Source organism: Phocoena sinus, chromosome 16 (assembly GCF_008692025.1).
Source record: "Phocoena sinus isolate mPhoSin1 chromosome 16, mPhoSin1.pri, whole genome shotgun sequence".
NCBI classification, from domain to species: Eukaryota; Metazoa; Chordata; class Mammalia; order Artiodactyla; family Phocoenidae; genus Phocoena; species Phocoena sinus.
In genome coordinates this window covers 46,600,773-46,620,791 of record NC_045778.1, presented here as the reverse complement: position 1 = coordinate 46,620,791, position 20,019 = coordinate 46,600,773, and the positions used below count along the sequence as shown (strand labels likewise).

The window sequence follows — 20,019 nt, the reverse complement described above, 5'->3', positions numbered from 1 at the left end:
TCCAAGTGCTGCACTCCTAGGCTCGGTGGGGAAGAGACTCGGGTAGCTAGCAAACTCGTGCCCGCGAGCCGGGTCTCCGGAAGGCCGAGTTTGCGTTCTCTGTTCCGACCAGCTCTAACTCTTCAACTCTCCGGCTCTGCCCCAAATGGTATACTGCCCCCGACCGTAAAATTCGGCTCCCGTCCGGCCTGACTAAACGGCCCCCTAAAAATGTGCAAGCTGGGCCTTTCTCGTCGTTGGGGAACACGTCCGCCTCCCGAGCTTCCAATTACTTGAAAGTAAAACAACAGTGCGCCAAGCCTCGCCAGCTCCTAGGTGCGCAGTCTGGCTCGAGTCCCCCCTGGGTCCTGGGATGAGCTCCCCGCAGACCCCGCCCACCCCGCCCGCCCCGCCCTCCTGGCCGCAGCGAACACCCGGAGAAGCGGATTTGCGTCGCGCGGGTAGCTGGGCCGGCTCGTGCAGCGGACTGGGCATGCTCGGCAGCCCGGGAGGCTCGCTGTGGCAAGTCGGAAGCGTTCGCACCAGCTAGGCAGCGGCCGGGCAGCGGCGGCGGCGGCGGCGTCGGCGGGGGCCAGGACGGGAGCGGGAAGGGCCGGCCAGGGAAGGCTGCTCTCCCCTTGCGACCGACGAGCCGGCCTGACAGCGCGTTCCGGGTGCGGAGCCCCAACTCTGCCCTGCCCCGGATTTCATCCTGCAGCGGGGGGCTCGGCGAGCGGAATTCCGGCGGCTGCCGCGACTCCGGTGCAAGTGAGTCGTGGGGCGGCGGGAGAGAGCCGGTCGCCGGGGGCCGATCGGACACCCCCCCCTCCCGGGCCTGGCCTGACGCTGGGAAAGGTGTGCGGGCAGCCCCGGGGCGAGGGGGCGTGAGCGCAGCCAGCGCCTTGCCTCGCGCGTACCTGGCGGGCAGTCACCCCCCTCCGCCACCGCGCCAGGGGAGGAGTGGGCGCGGAGGGGGGCGGTCCCGCGGCCGGGCTCGGGGCTCCGAGCGGGCGGGGAGCCCGCGGGGTTCCCGGACCAAGTTGAGGCAGGGAGAAAGGCGGAGGCGTCAGTGGGCACCTTTTCAGAGGTCTTGCGTGCGGGCTGGAAGGCTGCCTACTGTCGGTTTGGGGCGAGCAGACGGTGGAGGGGCCGAAGAACCGCGAGGCGAGGAGCCTTCGGGCAGTGGCGCGGCGGGGGTCCGGAGACCCGCAGGGTCCGACCCCAAATCACGGCCCTACCCCCACGGCCCCGCTGGCGGCGTGACAGTTGGTACCTCTGGGTCCGATCGCAGCCGGCCAGGCGCCCTGGGTTTCGGGTACCCTCCCCGCCCCGCCTCGATGTCCCCGGACAACATAACAGGTGGGAGCCCTTTCCCTGCGGGGCGAGCCCCCCTCCGCAGGCCACTTAACAGCCTCCAGGTTGCGGGTGGCTCTGACACCCTGCGGGGCTTCCCCCACGGGTGAGCGTGTTTACAGGTAAGGCCTGGAGGAGCCATCAGCGCAGCCTGGAACTGGACATTCTCTCCAGGACGCGGCCCGTCACGTGAGTGAGGGGTCTCCGCGGTTCCGAGACGACGTGTCAAGGGCAGAGCAGCGACAACAGCGGCTGTTTCTCCCACCTTCTTAACCCAGACTCGGGCTTTCTGCTTCTTCTGGTGGACCGGGTAGGGTGTCCTGGTCCAGCTAACGGATTCAGACTGGCGCGTTCTGGTTAAAGCTTTTTTCTGTCTTGGGAGTGTCAAGTAAAAATCCGGATGAGGGTTGCCAGGGCCGGAGGGAGTGAAGAGAACCCATGCAGGTGCTTCTCAGATGTTTCTTTTCACCTTCAGATAGTACCGACTTCAGCAGTACACACTTACGAAACCAAGAGTGAAGGCTGCTTTCTGAAAGGGAAGTTTGTTTTCTATATTATGGGGCCTGCTTACTATTATAGCTCCCTTGACATTTACCTTGCTGGACCTTTAGAGCTGTTTGGCCGGGTTATTTTGCTTGCGGACTTGGGGGTGTTTGGGGTTGGCTGCCTGGGTGTGGAAGTGGCAAGTGCCCGTCATGGTGTGCTGTGAACTCCCTACGCTTCCTGGCACTGGGGTTTGCACATTCGGGGGGGACCGAGTGGACAGAAGGAGAGGAGTGGGACTGGTGATGTAGCGACGCGATGGGAGTTGCCTAGGGCTGCCCAGACATAACGAGGTTGGTTGGCTGTTTTGGCTTGTGCGGAAGGGGAGAGGGCTAGGCGTTTCATTGGTTCGGGGTGGAAGGTGTTCACGGGAGAAGCCTGGCGGGGGATGGGTCCCCGTCTGGTCAGTGCTCCAAGGGAAGCCCAGAGATGTTTGGTGATTCAGCAGGTGGCAGCCTTCCAGCCCTGAAGCCATACCTTGGCCAAGCAAGCCAGCAAGCCAGCGAGCAAGCGGCAGCAGCTTCAGGGGAATCTCCAGGAGACTCTTCTGCCTAGAGCAGCTCACTTTCCTTATCTTGCTTTCTGTTTATGGCAGGAGGCCCTGGTTTTTTGGGTTCCTTCCCTGTCTCTCTTAAACTATCTAGCATGTTTTTGAATCTCTCCAGTTGTCTGACCCGTTGAATAGCAGGAAGTGGCAGCTGCCACCATGCACAGTTTAAGTAATTAATTAATGTGCAGAAAATGATAGCAGTATGTAAAGCAGAGAAAGTCTTTTCCTTCTGTTTCTGCATCAGAGATTAGAAATTTACATTTTTAGTAAAATAGTAAGATGTATTTCTGCAGTTTTTCATTGTTGGTAGTGAGCTACTTCAAACATCAGAAAGCATTAAAAATTAATTCAAGGGATGGATAAATGACATTAAAGGGTCACAGTTATTAAAGCAATGTCTTATTCATTGGAGGATCTCTAGCATCTTGAGCAGTGCCTAACTTGTAGATACTCATTCAGCTGAAATTTAAAGAATTTTTCGTATTAGAAGCTTGTTGGTAAGTTTTGACGTTTAAAGAACTTTTTATGTTTTCATACGTCAAAATTGCCTATGTTGACCTTAGCTTGAAGCCTCAACCTTTTTACTTTTTTCCTGGTTAAGTCCCTTAATTTTCAAATTGTGACAGATCCCGCATGTCAATGGAAAAAACATAAGCTTGTTTTGCTAACATATCTCATGAAAACCTAGAAGACTCCTACATATAACCATTATACATTTTTTTAAATTAAAAAGTGCTCCGGCTGCATATCAAATACGCTTTTTTTATAAAACTTCATTTTATACAAAACAGTTCAGGAAAACTGTAGCATTCCTAAGTCTTTATCATCCAATGAAAAGTGCTGCCGTAGAAGAGACAAAACAGTGTTTTGGGAATAAAAATTCTGGCTTGTTTGCACAGGGGGATAACCTGGCCCGTCTTTGAGGCAGGCCTGAGTGTTTGTCCAGCTCATTCTGCATTTTACCTTTGCTATTCTGTGCCTTCCTCCAGTTGTTAAGCTCTTTCTTCTTCCCCTAAAGACATACTTTCCTGGCATGGGCTCATTTACTTAAAGCTGCTGCATTTTCTCACATAAATTCTACTAGTGCTGACCTTTCTTTTTTCATCATCCCATACACTTTTCCACCACTTCATATGATAAACTAACTATTCGATGGTCCTAAAAAGCTGTGGCCAGCGTGACCTTGTGGGGGGCATGACAGATTGTAGTTGGCTCTCTCTTTGCCTTTTTTGTATGGGAGCTGTAGCCACAGCAGTCTCTTCTGGAAGAACTGGTAAGGCATACCCGGTCTTAAAGATTTTGGACTTTTCTGTTAAGGCTCTTGGTCAGGAACATAAATAGTCATTTATCGTCTCCTACCACATCCCAAGAATTTTGGCTGTAAAGTGTGTCACTTTAATAAGCTAGCTACCCAGTCACCAGAGGAGCATATTTAGATGTGGCAGTTAGGAAGCAGCGTTGGATGTCGGGGAGGAGAGGGTGAAGGAAAGGGAAGAGAAGGGTGGGTGGGGCCAAGAAGGTGGCTTGGTTTTGTGACTGTGACTTCTGGTTTCAGTAAAACAGAATCAAATGGGTGATCAACAGGTGTGGCTCGGTCTGTGCTGGAGTGCTCTGCTCCCCTGTCTAGTCCTCTTTCCCTCCACAGATACACACACCACACACACACACACACACACAGCCACACACAAATCCGCAGACCCACACGTGCACACACACTCTGACAAGAGTCACAGACACAGACGTAGACACATACACCCTTTGCCAAAAGCTAAGCATCCCAGCTTCTTTTTAAATACTAATATGTCACACAGGGAAAGTCCAGGGCTCAGTAGCAGGTTGAATTCTGGGGGCCTGAAATCACCCCAAGCTTGTATTTCAGGAAGATTCCCCTTCCCTATCTCGTGGCAAGGTGATCTGCCCCCTTAGCCTGCAAAGCTTCTGAGGGCTTTCACTGGAGCAACCATTGTGTGTAAATATAGGTGAGGTAGTTTTCACCTTTGAGACTTCCCGGTGCTGAGTTAACATGCTTCAGTTTTTGGCATAAGATCTCCCTGTGCAAAGCCCCTTTCTTGTTTTGTTTTTTCCTTCTTTCCCACTCTCATTCCCCTCTCCGTCAGAGGAGCTTCCTCTCTTGTGTTGGATGTTCTTGGGTATGTCTCTATCCTTGTTAAAGATGTTGTGTTCTTGTGTGCATGTTTTCAGTTCAGGTAAGTAGTGCTGTGCTGCTATGTTTTTATTCGGTTGCTTTTCCATTCAATATTAAAACTTTTTGTTAGGGAAATTTTCAGACATTCATAAAAGTCAAAAGAATTTAATTCAACATTTTATTGGAGAGATCTATGTTCGTATAGGTTTATCCAGTGCATTGCTATGACTGCTGCTTTTTACGGCTGGCCTGCTATGTACCCACTAGTTTTGCTTACCCATTTTTCTAATGATGCCCACTTAGGTCACCTCCATTCCTGCTACCATGAGCAAAGCTGTGATGAAGGAATATCCTGCAGCATCTCTTAACAATGCCTGTGAGAACATCTCTAGGGTGGTGGTTCTTACAGGGGTCCATACTGAGCAACATCAGCCTCACCTGGGAATTGTTAGACTTGTAGGTGCTCGGGACCTAACCTAGACCTCCTGAATCAGAAACCCTGGGACAGACCCCATCAATTTGTGTTTTAGCACATCCAGCCTGGAGACTCTGGTGCATAGGAAAGTTTGAGGAGCACTGCTCTAAGGGTATCTACCCAAGAGTGGGAGGGCTGGGTAAAAGAGAACAAACACACCTGTTTTTACTAAATACTGCCAAATTAGTCTCCAGTGTTGCTGGACAGGTTGACACTCTCACAGCAGTGCATCAAGTGCTCCTAAATCACCACATCCTCCTTAGTGGTTGATACTAACCATCTCTCTAATTTTACCAGTATTTGATGGCTTCTTATTGTTTTAACGTGAACTTATGTAATTTCTTAATGAATTTGAGCGTCTTTTTTTTTTTTTTTTTTTTTGCGGTACGCGGGCCTCTCACTGTTGTGGCCTCACCCGCTGCAGAGCACAGGCTCCGGACGCACAGGCTCAGCGGCCATGGCTCACGAGCCTAACCGCTCCGCGGCATGTGGGATCCTCGCGGACCGGGGCACGAACTCGTATCCCCTGCCTCGGCAGGCAGACTCTCAACCACTGCGCCACCAGGGAAGCCCCGAGCATCTTTTAATATATTTGTTAGCTATTACAATTTCTTTGACTGGCTTTAGTCTGCTTTTCTAATGTATTGATTTGCAGATGTCTTAAATATCCTAGATATTAATCTCATTCTGCTATCTATTAACTTTATCAGTGGTAACTTTCAGAAATTTTAAATTTTGATATAGCCCAATGCCATTAATTTTTGCTTTTCGTAGATTAAGAATCTTAAGGTGGTTTTCCTTACCCCAAGATAACAAATATATTCTGTATTTTCTTCTGTCAACTTGCTGCTTTTACCTTTCACAGTGAGGGCTGTAATCTTTTTGAGGTTCGTCTTAATATACGGTATACGGAAAGAATCCGGTGTTATTTTTTCCTTTCCATTTTGTGAGCCAGTTTTCCCAAAATCATTAACCAGTGTATTTTTTTTCTAGTATTTTAGGGATGAATGTGGAGCCACCTCTACCATACATCAGGTTCCCACATGCACATGAGTCTATTTTTTTCTACTTTATTGAGTTATAATTTATGTATGATAAACTTCACCTGTACATTTAAAGTGTACAATCTAATGAATCTTGACAGATGTGCATACTTGTGAAACCACACAGTTAAGATCCAGAGCATTTCCCTCACCCTAAAACTTCCCATTTGCCTTCCATCCCTCCCTTTGTCCCCAGGCCCAGGCAACCACTGGTCTGCTTTCTGCCACAAATTGGTTAGTTTGCATTTTCAGATTTTGAGATTCCTCACAGGGTTTAAATTCTCTAGTCTGTCCCAGTCATCTGTCTATTTCTGTGCCAAATTATTTGTATTATTATAGCTCTGCAGTGTGTCTTATATGGCAGGGTGAGCCCCTTCTTTGCTCTTCTTTTTCAGAACTTAGTTATTTGTGGATCCTTTTTCTTCCATGTACATTTTGGAATGCTTGTCAAATTCTCAACAAAGTCTTGGAAATGTGATTGGCACTGCATTGAATGTATAGTCTAACATGGGGGAGAACTGACATTTCTTCCTTCTTAATGTTGTAATTCTGTCCATGAACATGGTTGTCCCATCTTTTTTTAATGACATATAATAGAGTTTAAAATTTCCTCTATCACAACATTTTTTACAAAAGTAGTGTGTTGTTTCGAGGAGAATTTGAGCTTGGGCTTTTTAGTCTGAACCTTAGAGGAAGGCAGAGTGTAGGGGCTTGGGGGACAGATGTTGTTTCAATCTCTGTTCTCCATTCACTGACCTTGAGTGACACTGGGCAAGTTCTCACCTTTGGTGGCCCCAGGTTCCTCCTTCCTCAAGCTAGATCTCAGCAGCCTCCTGTACAAGACTGCTGAGCTGCTGAGGCCTTTAAATGAGATAATGTAGGAGAGGCAGGGAGTACAAATCTTGAAACATTTGCTGCTCAGTAAATGTTGGCGTAACACCTCCCCTAATGCTGGCTTTCAATAGCAAAAGCTTCATACTTTTATTCTACTTCTTAGGGATTGATAAACAAAGAAGTGTCAGAAAAGCAAAGTGAATAAGCCAACCAATTAACTGTGTAACACTCTCCAATTCTATACATGTAAGTCCATGCTTCTCCCTAATTTTGTGGGGTTTCACAGAAAGTATGGATACTTCCAAAGAATGTTACAGTCCAGTAGGGAAGAAAAGACCAATGTATAAGAAACAGAGAACTCTATGTGACGGATGGCTTATAATTAAGGTTAAGTGGTGTGGTACCAGGGGAGTTATGCGTAGGGAGGAATGCTGTTCTGTGAGAGTTTTTTTTTTCTTTTAATTGAAGTATAGTTAATCTATCATGTTTTAGTTTCAAGCGTACAGCACAGTGATTCAGTTATACATACATATGTATATATTTTTTCAGATTGTTTTCCATTATGTTATTACAATATACTGAATATAGCTCCCTGTGTTATACAGAAGATCCTTGTTGTTTACCTGCTTTATATATAGTAGTGTTTATATGTTAATCCCAAACTCCTAATTTATCTCCCCCTCTCCTGCCCCTCACTGCTATCCCCTCTGGTAACCGTAAGTTTGTTTTCTATGTCTGTGAGTCTATTTCTGTTTTGTAAATAAGTTCATTTGTATCATTTTTTAAGATTCCACTTATAAATGATGTTATATGATAATTGTCTTTGTCTGACTTACTTCACTTAGTATGATACTCTCTAGGTGCATCCATGTTGCTACAAATGGCATTTCATTTTTTTATGGCTAATATTCCATTGAATATACACACACACACACACACACACACACACACACACACACAGACACACACACACATATCACATCTTCTTTACCCATTCATCTATCAATGGACATTTAGGCTGCTTCCATGTCTTAGCTATTGTGAATAGTGCTGCAGTGAACATTGGGGTGCATGTATCTTTTCGAATTAGGGTTTTCTCCAGATATGCCCAGGAGTGGGGTTGCTGGACCATATGGTAACTCTATATTTAGTTTTTTTTTTTTTTTTAATAAATTTATTTATTTTTGGCTGTGTTGGGTCTTTGTTGCTGCGTGCCAGCTTTCCCTAGCTGCGGCGAGCGGGGGCTACTCTTCGTTGCAGTGCACGGGCTTCTCATTGCAGTGGCTTCTCTTGTTGCGGAGCACAGGCTGTAGGCGTGCAGGCTTCAGTAGTTGTGGCACACGGGCTCAGTAGTTGTGGCTTGTGGGCTCTAGAGCACAGGCTCAGTAGTTGTGGCACACAGGCTTAGTTGCTCCGTGGCATGTGGGATCTTCCCAGACCAGGGCTTGAACCCGTGTCCGCTGCATTGGCAGGCGGATTCTTAACCACTGTGCCACCAGGGAAGCCCTATATTTAGTTTTTTAAGGAACCTCCATACTGTTCTCCATAGTGGCTCTACCAATTTATATTCCCACCAACGGTGTAGGAGGGTTCACTTTTCTCCCCATCCTCTCCAGCATTTATTATTTGTGGACTTTTTAATGATGACTGTTCTGACCAGTGTGAGGTCATACCTCATTCTAGTTTTGAGTTGCATTTCTCTAATAATTAGTGATATTGAGCATCTTTTCATGTGCTTGTATGTCTGTATGTCTTCTTTGGAGAAATGTCTCTTTAGGTCTTCTGCCCATTTTTTGATAGGGTTGTTTGTTTTTTGATATTAAGCTGTATGAGCTGTTTGTATATTTTGGAAATTAATCCCTTGTTGGTAGCATCCTTTGCAAATATTTTTCTCCTAGTCCATAGGTGGTCTTTTCATTTTGTTTATGGTTTCCTTTGCTGTGCAAAAGCTTTTAAGTTTAATTAGGCCCCATTTATTTATTTTTGTTTTATTTCCATTATTCTAGGAGACAGATCCAAAAATATATTGCTGTGATATATGTCAAAGACTGTTTTGCCTATGTTCTCCTCTAGGAGTTTTATAGTCTGTGGTCTCACATTTAGGTCTTAAATCCATTTTGAGTTTATTTTTGTATATGGTGTTAGAGTATGTTCTAATTTCATTCTGTCACATGTAGCTGTCCAGTCTGTGAGACTTTGACTTGAGTAGAATTAGATTAGGGGGGAGTCAAGGGGCCTGAGAAACCAAGTATCATTAGCATTTCTGTCCAGGGCTTTGGGAGCCTAGTATTGAACTCCATGGCAGTGGATTGTGTGCCTAAATTTAAGTGTCTTAAAAATCATTGCTTTGGAAACAGTGACAACAAGTGGCTAGTAGATACCTAGGTAACTAATAGCTCTCTGTCATATAATATAGAGGTTAAGAGCACTGTTCCTGGGTTTAGGTCTTGGCCTTACCATTTAGGAGCTGTAGGACCTTAGAGAAGTTATGTAAACCATATGTGCTTCAGTTTCCCTAATCCTCATTGGTGGGTCTCATAACAGCAGGTACCTCAGAGGTTGAGGACTGTAAGTTAACCTTTGTCACGTGCTTAGTTCATGGCACAAGGTAATCACAATATAAATGTTAGCTGTTCTTATGACTACTTTTGTTAACATTCATTGCGTTCCTCCCGTTATCTCCCATGAGGTATTTGAGGCCTTATGCCCCAGAGTTGTTGGATGTTCAGAAAGACTGTCGGAGGCACAGTACTGGAGAGAGGATCCTTTTTCTGCAGGTTGCCGGGCATGTGGTGGGCGCTCAGTTGTAGACTGAGCAAGTAAATGCTTGACAATGAAGCCAGGTGCTGTCTCTCGGTCCTGAATGTCCTCAGTCAGGTAGCTAGTGTTGACCTTAAGAATTATGGTTATTTTACTGGCCAAAGTGGGTTTATTTGGGAATAGCAGAGAATTGCAATTCAGGACAAGTAAGCCATGGCAAAAGTCATAGGCAAGCCCAACAAACAAAGGAGAGTAATGTTATTTTATAGAGAAAAAGGAGGAAGTTGGAAAGGGTTGTTTTGAAGGAAAGTCCATTGGAAAAAAGGTGAGGGTTGAGGGTGATGATGGTTTCTCGTTGGCTAAATTGCTGGGGTAGTCGATTTCTTGTGGGAGGTGCAGTGTGCATCTTTTCCTCTTGGGGCCTGTAATTGGTGATTCTTTCCCATTGATGATTCTTCTGCTAGGGTGTGTAATTGACAATTCTTCCTGAAATTAATATCCAGTGGTACTGCATGGGTGCTCCCCCTTCAGGCCTTCTGACTCCATTTTAGTGAGGTTTCCCTTTATTAATTTTCACATCAGCATGCAGGAAGCAGGTTTTATTTTGCTGTATTCCTAGTTCTGATTTGACCTTTTGGCAAAGGTGTAGTAATCATAGGGATTCACACTTGTTGAGGATGAACCACATGCCACACTGTCTAAGCCTTTTCCCTTTCCGACAGTCCTGTAAGAGGCATGTTATTATTATCCCTTTTTAGAGGTGAGGAGAGTGGGGCACGAGTAATTTGCCCAACAAAGTAGGAGGGCCCTGAAAGAGTTTAGTGTCTGGGGCCTTTGCCAGTTGACAGAAATTACCAGAGTAAGTGCTGTTGGTGGGGCGCCATTGTAGTTACCTAGGATTGTGAAGCACACGTTAGCCCAGCAGGGCATTCCCATGACCTTGGAGGTTTCTCAGCCTCCCTTGATAGTTCTCAGATTTCAACAGGTATTAGAATCACCTGGAGTCTTGTTAAAACACTCTGTGCTGGGCCCATCCCCACCAGAGTTTTTGAGGCAAGTAGCTTGGGGTGGGACCTAGTAGTTCACATGTCCCCAGACAAGATGGTGCTGATTCTGCTGGCCTAGGGCCCCTCTTTGAGAACCACTTCCATAAGCAGTACTCATGTCATTGAAGAGCCAGCGGCTCCTACTGCTAGTTACAGTCAGGTGAGATGATTTCAGATTGAGAAATTTTAAATACTGTCCACCTCATGAAATAAAAACTGAACTCACATGGTCCTGTTTGTCTACGCCAGCAGAGGGATGTCTGAGTCAGGGCAGTGCAGAAATTGCTTTCTGTCCTTGCCAGTGTTTGTGACATGGGTTAGATGGATGATAACCCGGGGTGGAGAGAAAATTTGGAAATGCAAGTCAAGATTTATTAGAAGCATGAACTGCCATCAAATGCATCCCGCCTTAGGAAGATGACCTGATTCTGTTTTTGTTTATAAATTTATTTATTTATGGCTGCGTTGGGTCTTTTTTCCTGCGTGCAGGCTTTCTCTAATTGCGTTGAGCGGGGGCTACTCTTTGTTGTGGTGTATGGGCTTCTCATTGCGGTGGCTTCTCGTTGCAGAGCATGAGCTCTAGGCACGCGGGCTTCAGTAGTTGTGGCTCGCAGGCTCTAGAGCTCGGGCTCAGTAGTTGTGGCAAATGGGCTTAGTTGCTCCGCGGCATGTGGGATCTTCCCGGACCAGGGCTCGAACCCATGTGGCCTGCATTGGCAGGTGGATTCTTAACCACTGAGCCACCAGGGAAGTCCCCCCTGATTTGTTTTTATTTTGCTATTTTCCACCTTCCCCACTCCCTGCCATAGGCACAAAAAAGGCTTTGTGTCCACTGTTTAACCCCGTGGGAAAATTTAGGCACAGAGAAATTAAAAGTGTATGAAGATACATAGCCTGACAGTAGAGAGGCAGAAGCTAATCTTATCTGACTGGGCTAATTGTAGTAGAAAACTGTTTGTAGGAAGGCACTTAAAAAAAACAAAGAAAAGAAAAGAAAAAAGGGCTGTGTACCTGTCTCTAGCTGTTGTGAGGTAAAGTAGCTACCGTGTGTCCCAGTTTAACACAGCCTCACACACAGGAAGACCTCACCAAGCGCGGTCCACTGTTACTCCAGCCAAAGTTTTCTGTTGTGCGATTGAGACTGCACTTCCCCCATCTGAAGAATGTTACACATAAAACTGAGGAATTAGAAATTTTTAGAATTGAAAGGTTTTGTAGGAAATGGGGACTTAGGATTACCTTAGGATTACAAGTCAATTGTATCTAGGAAGAAATGTTCCAGATTTTCCCTGTGCCAGTTGTCACGGCTCTCCTGTGACCCCAGTAGCTGGGATTAGCTTGTGTGCTTGGTGGGGGGACGTGGCAGGGCAGAGAGAATGGGGGAGGGCCAAGGGAAGACTGGGGAGGGCAGACAGGCCTGAGCGTATACGCCAGACCTCCTCAGCCAGGGATTTACAGCGGCAGGGAGTGAACACATGGTGAGGGTCTGTTATGGGCCAGACCCCTGTTAGGCCTGGAGATATAGAGACGAGTGAGATGGGGTCTGGGTTCCTGAGGGGTCAGTGGGGGAGACAGACATGTCCACGGATAAATGTCATGACCAGGTAGTGGGTGCAGTATGGCAGCTGCACACCAAGCACCCTGGGGTGGGGCGGGAGCGCTGGATGGGGAGGCGGCCTGCTCCCGGCTCCCTGTGTGACAGCGCACACGACAAGGTGACTGGTGGAACTGGAACTCGTGTATTCCGGCTTTGTTTCCTTCTTTCTTTTGGTTTTGGGATTTCCATTTTGAGGGAGAGAACTCTGACCGCAGAGAGGAGTCTGGGCACATGGGCACTGTAAGAATGCAGAGCTGGAAGTGCCCTTCCAAACCACTTAGGAGGTCAGAGGGGCACATTCTAGTTTACTTTTTTTGTCTTTGACAACTGTGGCTAATTTTTCGCTATTTCCTAGGAATGTAAAACCTGCAGAAGATTAATGCCTTTCTATCTTTAAGGTACATCAGCTTTTAAAAGAAAGATTCTTTATTAAAAGCAAGGTTTTATTTGCCCTTAAGTTTTGGCAAAGTGCTAAATTCCACTTTCAGTTTTGTTTTCAGTGGTTTGCCACTTCTCACTTTCCTTCTATCCTCTTCCCTCCCCTTCTCTCTTCCCCCTCCTTTCCTTAATACCCTTGCAAATACCATGCGAGCTAAGGCATAGTGCCAGCACTGTGACCTTGGCGAACTTGGGCCTCGGCTTCCTTATCTGTAAGTGGAGAGTTTGGATTAGCTGACGCGCATAGTCACCTGGTCCCCACATCTGTGAGTCCTGTGACTAGGGGACACCTGTAAAGAGGGGCTCACGAACTCCATTTCATCAGTCGTTTATTCTCCTGTTAATAAAAAAGAATCTTATTTCAGAACCGCCTTCCCCAGTCCTGTTAGTTGCACGTCCAAACCACTTTCTAGAAGCAGCAGCAAGCGGTTGATTCTTCACTGTGATGTCTTCCAGCCTGTGATTGATGCCCCTCCTGGCAGGCTGCCTCTATTACAGGTGCACGGTGTGGGCTGTTCCGGTGTTTTAGTCACAGGCGTACTGTGTGGATCCGGGAAGGAGGTTAGGACGGGTGACAGAAGGACAGACAGATCAGCCTGAGGTTGTGCGGTGCGGTGGGTAATGCTCAGGATCCGGACGGAGCTCCCGAGTCACAGGGCAGGTGAAGGTTAGGGCTGGGAGCAAAGGTCCCGGGAGCAGAGAGGCGGAGAGAGAGCTCGAGAAACCATCCCTGATGGAGCTGGGGAGGGGCGGCCGAAGGGGATTCCCCCCTCCAGCTGTGGGGGCAGGAGCGGAGGCTGGGGACATCACCAAGGGGAGAGAAAGCGCAGCTGGGGGGAAGGGAGCCGCTTCCCGCAAACACAGGCTGAGGGTTTGGGCTGAAGTCTGAAAAGGGGGTGGGGTGCCCATCGGCCTGAGGCCAGAAGGGAGGAGTTCATTGCTCCTAAGGAAATCAGGAAGGAGAGGGCCGGGCTGGGTGGGTGGAAGAGGAGAGGACGGCCCGATGGGCAGCGTGCTGGGATCAAAAGGGTGTCGTGAGAGAAACATCTGCATGGGGCGATCCATGGCCTTCAGCCCGAGCCAGGCTGCTCTGGTCACCTGAGACTGAGAGAGCAAGTGGGGACACGTGTGGCCATCCTTTTGGGCCACTGGCTTTCTCTCGTGTGAAATGGGAATAATAACTACGTTGCAGTGTTGTCCTTCTGAAGGCCCTTGGTACGTGCCTGCGGAGGTGACCTTGGGAGATGGCAGCAGTCTGAGAGGGAGGGGATAGTTTCCAGTTTCCCTTCCGCTCTGTGGCCAGCGTGTTAACCGTTCACTTGACTAGGTGGACTGTGAATGAGACTTTAAGAGATGGTGCCCTGGGACTGTCCATCTGTCCCCAACTTTGTGGCCGTGTGTTGTTGAGATTTTTATCACGTGGCCTCTCATCCGATCCCTTACGTTTCTTCCTGATCTTATCCCAGAGCCTGTCCCTGTTCTCCTGGCTGTGAGTTCGGTCTCTGCACCCTAAGATCCCAAGTGCACAGAACGGCCCATGTGTGTCATGGCTCTCTGTGAAAGTCTTCGTGGTGGCCTCAGTCTCCAGCATGCGCCTTCAGGCTCACTGGGACCAGCATTTCTGACTTGGATGAGGCTGAGTGTACAAGTGTGGACAAAGCAAAGTCTCCATGCGCATGGAGTTTTCTTGGTGATGGGGCAGACAGGACAGTCAAGTCAACAAATGTGAGGCCCGCCAGGGGGTCAGGAGGCAGAGCCTCAGCGAGCCTTGTAACAGCTCTGCACCCGCGCACACGGTCGGTCATTTGACATTTGCAGTACTGCTGCTGTTTGTGTAGTGACACCTGAGTTCCTTTGAAAGGCCCTGCAGAGTTAGCAGCAGTTGTGCTGGGCTGAGTTCCAGGTTTCCATCGGGGCCCGATCATGGCTGGCTTTCCCCTCTCTTTGATTTTAGAGACAGAGACAGGGTGGTGTGAACACCCCCAGGAATATCTCAGGCCTCCTTTTGACCGTTTGTTTGAAGGACCGATGAGTGGCCCAGGGGGTTCTTACTAGGGTCCATGGATGGGTTTCATGAAGCCATTGAAATCCAGTTTATCATTCTGGGTGTGTGCATTTTTCTGGTGGCAGTGTCTAAAGCTTTCATTAAATCCACCAGGAAGAGCTCTGAAATGTTTATTTATTTATTTAGGCCGCACGCACGGCCTGCGGGATCTTGGTTCCCTGACCAGGGATGGAACCTGTGCCCCGTGCAGTGGAACCGCCAGGGAGGTCCCTGAAAGGTTTATTTTTATGAAAGTGGTTGGAAAGATAGAATTGGGCCATTGAGAGCTTCTCTTTATTGCTGTCTGTCCCCTTTGTAGAGGAACTAACGTGATGTGATTTGCCTAAAGCCAGGAGGCAGACACAGGCCGAGAGCCTCAGTGCGCTTATCTGGGACTTGCCATTTCTGTGTCTTATGGTGGGACACGTTCAGTTATTCCTCTGAGAAAAAAGAGAAGCAAAATGATAAAGCTGGCATCATGGAAGACCAGCCAACTCAGTGGGAGAGAGCGCGGGAGGCGTATGTGATGCCACAATGTGGTTTTGTCATCCACTCAGCAGGAGGAGAAGGCTGGGTCTCAGGAAGAGAGCAGAAGACCGTTTGAGCAGATGACGCTTCTCAGATTTCTGAGTCTGATGGGCATTGACCGTAGGTCTGGAGAGGACAGTCTAGGACTTTGGCTGTTGATGTCAAAGGTACCTGTTTTAGGATATTCCTCTGCTTGAGAAGTCCATAATAGTTTATGTAAATAATAAAGTTCATGACAATTGTCCTTCAAGATGAGGGTATGGAGGGTAGCTTTTAAGAGGGAGGGCGTTGATACTGACCTACTATTTGATCCAGCAGTTCTACTTCTTGGGGTTTATTTTAAGAAATAATTAAGACCATTATTCATCCCAGAGCTGTTTGTCATAGTGAAAAGTTGAAAACCTAAGTATACAATAATTGGAGGTTGGTTAAACAAATGACACATATCCAAATAATGGAATACTTGGCAACCCTAAAAAATAATATCCAGAGGAATATTCTTAGAAAGTTGTTCAAAAAACATTGTTATGTACAAAAAGTTACATACTGCCTTTGTAAAAAATAAATTATTCAGAAAATACTAGTTGGGTGCCTGCTATGAGCCAGGAGCCCTGCTGGACGCTGGTGACAGAGTGATGAGCTAAGCAGTTATGTTTCCTGCCCTCAATTAGCGTACAGTCTGCTAGGGAAATAGTCAAGCCATATTGACTTTCTCATAAAGTTTTATAAATACTCATAGGAGGACTCCAAGAACAGTGACTCCTTAACAGGCACGTTCAACCACCTGTGAAGTCCAATCAGGTATGTCTCTGTATACTTGTTACTGGCTACATCCCTGACCTGGAATCACTGATTTCTTAGAAAGCTTGAAGTAAGTCACTGAGATGTGTTACTGACACTGCCTTACTGTCTGTCTTCCTTTCTCCCCTGCAGTTCGAGGCTCTGTGGGGGGAAGGGGGGTGGAGGCACAGTCATTTTGGGAGTGGGAGATATTCCCGCCCTACTTCCTGGCTTCTGTCCTCAGTGCTGTAGTCATCACAAGCCTTGTCACCAGCTCACCTGGAATTGCCTCTTGTTCACTGTCGCCTCTCGTGGGCCTCACATTGTTCTGACTTGGGCCCCTGACTTGTCATCTGTGGTGTTTGCAGCCATGTGGAGTAGTGCTTCATTCTTAGAAATCATCTAGTTTAAATCCTTTTTTGGAGCCTGGCGAAGCCAGGACTGGAATCTGTGTGTCCTGCCTGCCCGATGGACATCTTTTCCACTAGGCAAGAGCATGGCCATTCCTGGTCACCACAGCGAGGGCTCTTCCAAGCAGGTCTGCGTTAAAAACCAGATGCATTTCAAATCGGTGACCCCACAAAACTGCAAGAAAGCTTAATTCCTTCAAAGGCAAAAGGGCAGCAGATTTCTTGAGGAAGAAGAAATGAACCCCCGTCTCTGCTAGCGTGGCCGCTTGTCACAGTATGGAGACCAAGTTGAATTGGTGTTGGCAGAGTTTGGCAAGCGTGTATAAGGGCTGTGTTCTTAGCCAAACTTTGGGATCTTCTACCGTGTGCCAGCCATGTTAGCTCCCGGAATCCAAACAGGAAGACGACGTGGGGGTCTGCTCTCTAGAGCCCCTCTCTAGAGAGAGCAGTGGAGAGATGGGCCCCATGACAATACACTGCAGTCTCATGCTGTGTGTACTAGTGACTGGGACTCAAGAATTTTGGCTAAAATGTTCAGGAAGGCAGTCCCTGGGGAGGGCGGTTTTGATCTGGACCCTGAGGAGGGGTGGGATTGCCAGGGCACCGCTGACGTCAGAGTCCACGTGAGGGCACCTCCTGTAGACAGGCAGTGCATGGCCTGGGCTGTTCAAGACCTCGCGGCATTTATTTGCCTTTTAACCTAAATTTTGGCTTTTTAAAAATTTATTTATTTATTTATCTATCTGTCGCTATGCTGCGTGCTTGCGGGATAACCACTATTTTTTTTTTCTTTTTTTTAATTTTATTTTTTGCTGCGTTGGGTCTTGGGTCTTCGTTGCTACGCGCGGGCTTCCTCTAGTTGCGGCAAGCGGGGGCTACTCCTCATTTTGGTGCGCGGGCTTCTCATTGCGGTGGCTTCTCTTGTTGCGGAGCACAGGCGCTAGGTACATGGGCTTCAGTAGTTGCGGCACACAGGCTCAGTAGTTATGGCTCGTGGGCTCAGTAGTTGTGACTTGTGGACTGTAGAGTGCAGGCTCAGTAGTTATGACGCACGGGCTTAGTTGCTCCATGGCATGTGGGATCTTCCTGGACCAGGGCTTGGACCCATGTCCCCTGCATTGGCAGGCAGATTCTTAACCACTGCACCACCAGGGAAGCCCCACCACTATTGTTTTGATGTATATACCTCCCATCTTTTTTTCTGTAAATACTAGATGTGCACCCAAATAGTAAAATAGTATTATTTTAACCAAATCTTAAAAGGAATAGTATTGCCAAAGCTAAATCTCAGCAGTTCTAGAATTGACTTCTAGGACACAAGTATAAATCTGAAATTTTATAAAAGTTATTAGTAATGCTATTATTAAAATCATAATAGAGTTTGGCATTATGGTATAAGAACTTAATTTCTTAGCATGTATGATCAGTATAGTGAACATTTGTGATACTGGGTACATATGGACTTTCAGGAGGTGGAGGAGGGAGGAGCAAGGCTTTTATTCATGTATTTTATTATTTTTTATTTTTAAATTTTTTTCATTTATTTATTTATTTAGGGCTGTGTTGGGTCTTCGTTTCTGTGCGAGGGCTTTCTCTAGTTGTGTTAAGTGGAGGCCACTCTTCATCGCGGTGCGCGGGCCTCACTATGGCGGCCTCTCTTGTTGCGGAGCACAGGCTCCAGACACGCAGGCTCAGTAGTTGTGGCTCACGGGCCTAGCTGCTCCGCGGCATGTGGGATCTTCCCGGATCAGGACTTGAACCTGTGTCCCCTGCATTGGCAGGCAGATTCTCAACCACTGCACCACCAAGTAAGCCCTTATTTGTTTTATTACTTATTTATTTTGGTTTTTGAATTATTATTATTTTGGCTAGCTGTCAATATGAGACACTGTAAGTGGTCGTTCGTCTCCAACTTACTAAACTTTTGACCAAGTTTTGACTTCTCTTTACCTCCTGGACCTAAAGATTTCCTTGGTGATGATGATGCAGTTTCATTTGAAGTTATCCCTCACCCCAGCTTAGTGTGGTGATCAAAGGAGAATATGTCTGCGTAATATCAGAAGCACAAATAAGATCGTTGCCCTTATACAAATTTTTCCCTGATATTTTGGCCTGTGATTGCTGCTTCATATAACCAGCTGAGAGAATAACACGTCCTTAAGCCTGGGCTCTGGAAGTGTGGCAGTGGAGTAGTGTAATTGGCTTTTAAGATAACAAAGCTGTTTTCCAAATCTCCATCTTCATCTCAGCTTTCACTGCCTGCACACCAATTTCAGCATCTCCCCTGGGGAAGAATGACAAAAGAATCTTTACAGAGGTAATATGTGAGAAATGTTTGCTCCTTCAAGGCACCTCAGTTCCTAACAATTGACTACTTTCCCTGCAAGCAACCCTGGGTTGTCAGTAAGCATGCCCTTTGATATTGTTAGTAAGCATGCTATGTCGGTGCTGTTACCTGCAAAGTACAGTGTTAGAATTTTCTTTGATTCAAGCAGCCTTTTCAAATATGTAATAACCAGCCATCCACCCTGTCTTTGAACATGTCGTGTAAGTACACGACAAAATCCCTTGGGTGTCAACATAGTTTGCCTTTGGGTGGAGGAGAGTTTTATTCTGAGTTACATCTGGAATGCTCACCAACATTTGGAAATGAATCTTTGGATATTATCAGAGACTGTTTGAAAGATGTGCCTTGTTCATATTACTGATGTCGCCATGCTGATGTGTAATCTACGTGGTAATGCAATCACTGATCACATTGTCAGTCCAAGGATGCCAGAAATGACATTTGAAGAAAGCATTCTGCTCTTTGGCCTTCCATGTCGAAACCAAAGGTGGGATTTTGGCCAAGTATGGAAACTGGAGACAGTTTCAGTGGATCCTTAAATAAACATAGAAATCTCTCTATATTTTATTTTTATAGGTTTAAAATATAATATTTCTAAGATGTGACTGAGAATGTTCCAAATCTATAATTTGCTTTTAAAAAGTACAAACATTTTTCATTTATTATTGTTTTAATTATAGTAAAATATACATAACATAAAATTTACCATTTTAACCTTTTTTTTTTTTTTTTTTGCGGTACGCGGGCCTCTCACTGTTGTGGCCTCTCCTGTTGCGGAGCGCAGGCTCAGTGGCCATGGCTCATGGGCCCAGCCGCTCCGCGGCATGTGGGATCTTCCCGGACCGGGGCACGAACCCGTGTCCCCTGCATCGGCAGACGGACTCTCAACCACTGCGCCACCAGGGAAACCCCATTTTAACCATTTTTGAGCGTACAATTCAGTCACATTAAGTACATTCACACTGATGTGTGACCGTGATCACCATCCATCTCCGGAAGTTTTTCATCATCCCACGCTGAACCTTTGTGCCCATTAAATGATAGCTCCCCATTCCCTCCCCACTCCAGCCCCTGGCAACACCATTCTACTTCCTTTGTCTATGAATGTGACTCCTCTAGGGACCTCATTTAAGTGAAATCATACAG

At 47.0% G+C, this 20,019-nt stretch overlaps 1 protein-coding gene across 5 annotated transcripts in view; it reads left to right on the top strand.

Moving 5' to 3' along the window:
- The first annotated feature begins 480 nt into the window (after positions 1–480).
- SGMS1 (sphingomyelin synthase 1) overlaps positions 481–20,019 on the top strand; it is a 297,752-nt gene continuing 278,213 nt past the window's right edge. For 4 of the 5 annotated variants that reach the window (XM_032608556.1, XM_032608552.1, XM_032608554.1 and 1 more), the window contains exon 1: positions 481–747. The gene's annotated coding sequence lies outside the window, so the exon portion shown is untranslated. The remainder of the gene's footprint in view (positions 748–20,019) is intronic. The other variant, XM_032608560.1, reaches the window with a different exon arrangement.